We start from the raw sequence: 7,688 nt of genomic DNA, 5'->3' as shown, positions 1-7,688 counted from the left end.
ACACTAAACTGTCCCTTTAATGATTGCAGAATATTCTCTTGAATTTTACAGTGATACGTTGTAGCAAGTGGCTGGCAAACCTTGCAAACTTTTGTAGTTCTTAATGTATCTATTAATATTACACTAAATTACACACAGGGCCGGACTGGGAAATACTTGGACATCAGCCCCATGTATTTTATCGTGTGGTCAAACCCTTGTGCCCACACCACTTATATATACCTATATGAGTCACACTATTTGCCATCCAAATAGCTATAAATCATTATTTTTGAAATTATGTTAGATTGTTCCCTAATGATAACAGAATACTATATTATTACTGAAATTCCAGGAACCAAAAGTGTTAGAAGGTCCAAATAAGTACCTGGGGAACAGACCCCTGACCCTCCAGCTTCACAAGCAAACTGTCCCACAGTGCCACACCTGTAAAACAGCTTGTCTGTGCAATCTTTGTCCCTGTTATTTTTGCCCCAAACAGCTTGTCTGTTCCATCTTTTTTCCCCAAACAGCTTGAATGTGCCTCCAAACAGCCTGTCTGAGCCATTTTTGCAACCAAAAATCCTGTCTGTGGCACTTATACATCCATGCTAACACACAAACACTCACACTACCACATCCATGCTAACACGCACTTATACATTCATTCGCTAATACAGTCACTAAGTCAGTCATACTCCTTCTCGCACTCCCCTTACCACACCTGCAGTTTTCTCTGTGGGGGTCTCACACTGTGCAAGCAACCTCTGATTTACCGCCCAGGGCAACCAATAACGGAGCGGGGATCACGCAACGTAACCCTGCTGCATTCCTGCTACCCCTGGTCGGTAAAAGAGAGCCTGCTCGCACAGCGTATGACCAATGTTCCCTCTAATTTTCTTAGGTGGTGTATGCTTCTGCAAACGTTAAATTTAAATTGTTATTCTATATTTTTGGTACAGCTCGCTCATGGTTAATAACACTACATTATAGTGTGATAATGTAGTATTAGTTACACAAAAGTATTACTTACTGTAATGTTTTTTTAAAGGTGAAATTCTCATTGCATAAGTAAACAGCCTGTCTGAGCCATTTTTGCAACCAAAAATCCTGTCTGTGGCACTTATACATCCATGCTAACACACAAACACTCACACTACCACATCCATGCTAACACGCACTTATACATTCATTCGCTAATACAGTCACTAAGTCAGTCATACTCCTTCTCGCACTCCCCTTACCACACCTGCAGTTTTCTCTGTGGGGGTCTCACACTGTGCAAGCAACCTCTGATTTACCGCCCAGGGCAACCAATAACGGAGCGGGGATCACGCAACGTAACCCTGCTGCATTCCTGCTACCCCTGGTCGGTAAAAGAGAGCCTGCTCGCACAGCGTATGACCAATGTTCCCTCTAATTTTCTTAGGTGGTGTATGCTTCTGCAAACGTTAAATTTAAATTGTTATTCTATATTTTTGGTACAGCTCGCTCATGGTTAATAACACTACGTTATAGTGTGATAATGTAGTATTAGTTACACAACAGTATTACTTACTGTAATGTTTTTTTAAAGGTGAAATTCTCATTGCATAAGTAAATTATGAGCGAATCACGAGCGGAGGCTCCAGGCCACATAAAGGATAAAAAAAAATTGGGAAAAATTGTTGTGCGCAAGGGCGTACCTAGAGTATTTGGCACCTGGGGCGGATCCTGTAAGTGGGACCCACACACAGTTTAAAACTGCATAGCTTCTATCGTTAGGCAAACATTGACAGGGGTACAGCATAACTGTTATCATTATTTACTAAGGCAGACATTGACGGTGGTACAACATAACACCTATCACTATATACTGAGGCAGACATTGACGGTGTTACAGCATAACTGCTATCATTATATACTGAGGCAAACATTGACGGTGGTACAGCATAACTGCTATCGTTATATACTGAGGCACGCACTGACGGTGGTACAGCATAACACCTATCACTATATAGAGAGGCACACATTGACCGTGGTACAACATAACACATATCACTATACATTGAGCCAGACATTGACAATAATGCAGCATAACCCCAATCACTATATACTAAGCCAAACATTGATGTGGTGTAGGCCTACCACTTTAGTGTCTGGCCTAGTATCATATTATATATATATATATATATATTCTGGACCTGAAAATTTAGCATTCACTTGACTGAAACCGAAAATGACCCCCCCACACACATTTAAAAACAAAAACAAAAAAAACACCTTTATTAAAAGTAAAACCAAAATTAGACAAAAAAATCAATAACGAGATATATATATATATATATATATATATATATATGATTAACAGCAATCACACTCCTACCATGCCCAGGTTCTAGCATGTACTGGTTACTTGGGAATGATAGGAGTGGGATTTAATATAAATTAATATTGTTATTTAATTTTTCTGTCCAATTTTGGTGTGTTACTTACTTTTAATAAAGGTGTGGTTAACACACCAAAATTGAACAAAAAAATATATAATTGTTACCAGCAATCTCACTCCTATCATGCCCAGGCAGCCAGTACATGCTGGAACATGAGCATGATAGGAATATGATTACAGCCTCCCTATGCCATGCTATCCCCCCACACACACACTTACACATCCATGCTATCACACACACACACTCATTCACATTCAGTTTAAACTACAGCATAACACCCATCACTCTCACACACTTACTAATTCACTCTCACAGAATGTTTTCCTACGCACGGCATCAGTTGCCGCACGCATAGCAAGGGAGCAGCATCGGAGGTCTGTATTAACAGACCTCCCGCTCCCTTGATTGATTTTAAGCCGGTTGGAGGGAGATCCTTGATCTCCCCAACCGAGCTTGCTCCTCTAGCGTCTCTGTCCGTCTCTGGAGGGGTGCTGTGCACACAACCAGTAGCGGACCGCCCCCCCTTCGGTACGCTACTGGTTGTGCGCACAATTTTTGTTCGTGTGCGCTCCCTCTGAAAGCTATGTGCGCGTGCACAAGCGCACAGCTTAGAGGGAACACTGCAGTGGTTGTTGCACCACTGGCTGCACCAATAACAGGCGACTGTCAGGCCGCATAGACATCAGTGCAGCCCCAGAACGTCTAGCCCACCGGGAAATATCCCTGCTAAATTATATATCATAAGTATGATGATGTGTAGTGTTTTAAATATACAGTATATACGTAAAGGTTGTATTAGTCTTGTAACCTTTCCATTCATATAAAGAGGATCTTGATCCATTTTCACAGCTAGGTTAATTGATTCAAATTTCTCTGCTAACTGCTCAGAGGTTTCCTTTATTTGCCTAGACATTCTGCGATTTTTAATTGAAGATAGCATTCACTATGATATATAGCTGCTCCTTGTTGGGCCTCAGGAGTGCGAAACAAATTGCTTTTGAGCCTTAAGACTAAGGATACATTGAAGTGTGGTCTGGAGCCCCAGACTTGGTCCATTTTACGTCCACTATAGTAGTGTCTCAATGTAGGGGTATGCTGTGCAGTCACCTTGTTGATGGTTCTGGTAAGTGTACTGAATCACATTTTAGACCATTCATGCAGTATCTTTTTTTTTTCCTCACCAGTCTGCCATTAGGCAGATGAAGGTTTTAATTTTTATATTAGCCATGGGCTGGGGCCAACTACACTTTTGAGTTCTTTTGTGCATGTGTGGTTTTTTTATTTAATTATTTCTTCACAAGCTTCTTTTTTTTTCACTAAAAATGATACAGTAAAACTTCAGAACTTTTAGATGAGCAAAGTGGAGGAGCATCCCTCCTTTTATAGATTTTGATGCTCCTTTTTAGGTAAGGGCAGATGAGATTTGCACCATTTTGTAGTTCTAAGTGGAAAACCTATATTTATTTTGTATTTTTATGGTTAGACACTGGGCATAAAGTTGCAAACATGCTCGTACCAGAACCTTGCTTAAAGGTGAGCGGTGCTTGTGTCATTTTTTCATTGCATCTGTAAATAAATTGCCTCCTAGCCACTAGCCAGTAAATCTGGCACAATTGTTGTCCGCGCCCTATGAATAGACATATCACAGTCTATGACTGCCCTACGCAACCTCTGTCTCGTAACGCATGTCAACATATCATCGGGAAAACTCAAAACCAGGAGCCTTGCCAAAAAAAGGAACAGGGGATAATAAAAGAGAATGTATTGGTTTCAGATACAATGTATTGCAGTGCTGGGATTAAGAGAATTGGATTCTAACTTTTGGAATACAGCTGTAGCTTCAATCCACATTAAGATATATGTTTCCAGATGCTCACAGATAAGTCTTCTTTATTTCCCATGGTAATTTTGATGAGCAATGAAAGGCAGTAATGATTCTATATGTGATGCTAAAGTCAATTTGCAGAGTCCTCTGGGGGTGTTCCCATTCAAGATTAATGTGATGCGTCTGTCTTACAACTGCACAAAATTGTGTAGGAAGAAGTTTGTTAACCCATCGGTTTCGAAAACCTTTCAAAAGCTCTGAACTCTGTTACAAAAATACAAATGAAAATGTGACAAGCACAAGTCAACTTATGCTGCTCATTCTGTCCTTTTGCTGTAGAGTGTTAGATTTATCAGATTTTTTACCATTATGCAGAAAACATTTTAGCCGTATGTATGTACAGTACAAAATATTTTGTAATACACTATAAAAATGTAAAAGCTTTTCCAGCACCCAAATAGAGCCTTCAAGTGCCCACAAATAGTTTCATTAACTTAATGGATCGTTCACAAACAATACAATATAATTTATGCATGGCCTTGTAGAAATATGGGATAATAGAAAGGTGTTGTGTGTGTTTTATTATACTTAGACATTAGTTGCTTGGGTGCTGGCTAAGTAGTTATCATTGCCAGGAACGTGTTTGTCTAGTAACAAAATTGATCTTGTAGCCGAGAAGCAGAGGGAAATCCAGGCAAGTAGTTGGGCATTGGATCCAGACCTAAGAGCAATTCTTCACACATTCTTTTATTTCTGAAATAGTTTTCATATCAAACACATACTTCATACCTGAGAACCCACCGGGTATGACCTGGATTCTCTGTATAAAGCACTGCTTTCCTGGGCCTCCAGGTCCTTTTCTTCATTTTCCTTGTAGCAGACCCCCAACCTTGCACCCGCACTAAAGGCTATATGGGCTTAGAACCTATACACAGCTAGTCCACCATTCACGAAGCCAGAAGTGGGAGAGCTCAAATAAACCACATTTTACACACTTTTACTAGTATGCTTAAAAGTGAAATATGAATTTTCAGTGGCAGTGTTGATTCTAAAATTGGAGTAGGGATACTGATTTTTTTTCTTTCTTCCCTCCCAGATCTTGTGTGCTTTTGGATAGGCATGTTAAAACTATGCCTATGGGACAGGGATTAAGCGTTCATGCCCCTGTATTATGTTTTACAATCTTTTTATTATAATATGTTACATTAAAAAAAACATTCAAAAAGTTATCCAGAAGAAGAGGATGTTGTAGGATCTTTTCTATTTGCTGCAGCAGTAACACTATGTATCATTTTCATGGTAGATTCGGATCATTCTGATTGATTGAAGAGTTTACAGATTTTATTTTCTGTAGAAAAATGGTGCACCTCTTGGGAAAGGAGTAAGCTGTGTGTGCAATTGTAAATCATCTGTTGGTACGATGATGCTGGGAGATGTTTAAGTGCTGCTTACGTAGCTTTTGTCAGTTCCTTTAGATCAGGGGTTCTCAAACTGCGGCCCTCCAGCTGCTGCAGGACTACATCTCCCATAATGCTCCTTCAGCTAAGGGGCTGGCTGAGGAGTATGGGAGATGTAGTCCTGCAGCAGCTGGAGGGCCGCAGTTTGAGAACCCCTGCTTTAGATTAACTGAAACAATGGCTTGTCACTCCCTGGTTGCATATCCTGGCTGTGTGCAATATACTTCTGGGGGTAGCTGAAAACATGGGGAGACACAGGGAAAAGTTATAATATACAATACAAATCTCAGTCCTCAGAGTCTCTCATATTTAGGAAATATGGTAAAACCTGAACCAGGGAGAAAATCAGTAGAAACTGACCCCCTGTACTTACGGAAGGTTCTGTCACATCCATTATTTTTAGGGTATGGATTTTTTTTAGATGCAGTATCACATGATTTTTCAGCATCTTAGCTTAGTAGCCCTTTCTGTTTCTTTATGGGGTATTACTGCTGCAATTGCATATCATGGTATTATATATTGATCCCGATCCCACTGCATATGGATGAGGTTAGCATCCCTGTCCCATTCTAACCTCCCTCATTGCCCCACACACAAAGTGATGGTAAGTCCTTCCCCAAGTTAATAGGGATTTATGAAGATGTATTTATACTTAAAGGGAAAGGGGTACAGTTAAGTATTACTTTGGCATCCCTTGAAACACTGTTTAAACTTGTATTTTCTCTAATTTAAGTGTACAGTAGACAAAAATACAGAAATAGTAGGAGATAAACAAGATCATGTTTTATGTAATGTAATAGGATTTATTTGCATACATTGGAGTCTTTGCAAGATGGAATCCATGACACATTAAAACGTGATTATATCTAGGAAGTGGAGAAACAGCAGATAATATGTTTATGAATCGTGTAAATAACATTTTTCTCAGCCACACTTCTAACCATACCCTTAAAACAGGAGTGTTCTTCTTGGGTTGACACATTGAGAGGTATGAGTTTATCTTATTTAGGCCAAGGCTGGCCATCTGGCAAATGTCCAGCGGTCTGGTGGCTGATGATACCTACCACCATAGGCAAAGTAGGTGCCCGCCCAGGGTGCCTACTTGGAGGGGGTGCCGCCAGCCACGGGTCCTGGTCACTATGGGTGTGGCAAAAGGGGAGGGGCTTGTGGGTGGAGCCAGGGGGCGGCAACATTATGTTTTGCCTAGGGTGGCAAACATCTTTGCACCAGCCCTGCCTAACACTTACCATTTCTGCCACTTAAGGCAGATACAAACATGCGTGTTAAATAGACGCACACATACCTCATTTTGTTTTTTTTAAGTTGGTTATTCTAATTAAGGTATTTGCTAAACAAGTGACAAATCTGCAAATTAGCAGTTTGAATGTTAGTAAGAGATTAGTCACATTCCAAAATAAATCAAGCAATGGTTATACAAATAATTATCTCCGGTAATTATTCACTGCTAGAAATGTAGCAGAATGAAACACTGGGGATAATTGAGCTTGTCTGTTCCTGGAAAAACATACCATCCATTCAGCATTTACATGCTGACTGATGCTGCAACTTGGTCGGCATGATCCCTCCAGGAAATCAGCCTTTAACCCCTTGCATGAAAAAGTATACAATATAGATCTGCGACCACTTCAAAATTGTTGATAAAGGGCCCTTCCAGCCTGGCAGGTATCATGCAACGGTCCTTTTAAATCTATATAAATGGTTATGAATGCACACGCTCCCTATTCTAGGCGCGCATTCCATTCATTACGCGTGCACATCATAGAAGCCTTCGGATCCCAGGTATGGCGTTCTCCCTTGTACGCAAATTTCAAAAGCTCTCAGAAAACCCACCCTTTTGGAGAAGCATACAACCTTTTTTTCCTAACACTCAGCCAGCATCCAAATCAAACCATCTGAATGACCAACAACCTCTACAGATCATCCTGAACTCAAACCTATCCAAGCAGTCCTCTCCTACTGTTTTACTTCTCACTCAAC

The sequence above is a fragment of the Sceloporus occidentalis genome, unplaced genomic scaffold (genome assembly GCF_023333645.1).
Source record: "Sceloporus occidentalis isolate IW3139 unplaced genomic scaffold, rSceOcc1.0.p SCAF_145, whole genome shotgun sequence".
Taxonomy (NCBI): domain Eukaryota; kingdom Metazoa; phylum Chordata; class Lepidosauria; order Squamata; family Phrynosomatidae; genus Sceloporus; species Sceloporus occidentalis.
The sequence above is the reverse complement of the archived record's forward strand: the minus strand, read 5'-3'. Positions refer to the sequence as shown.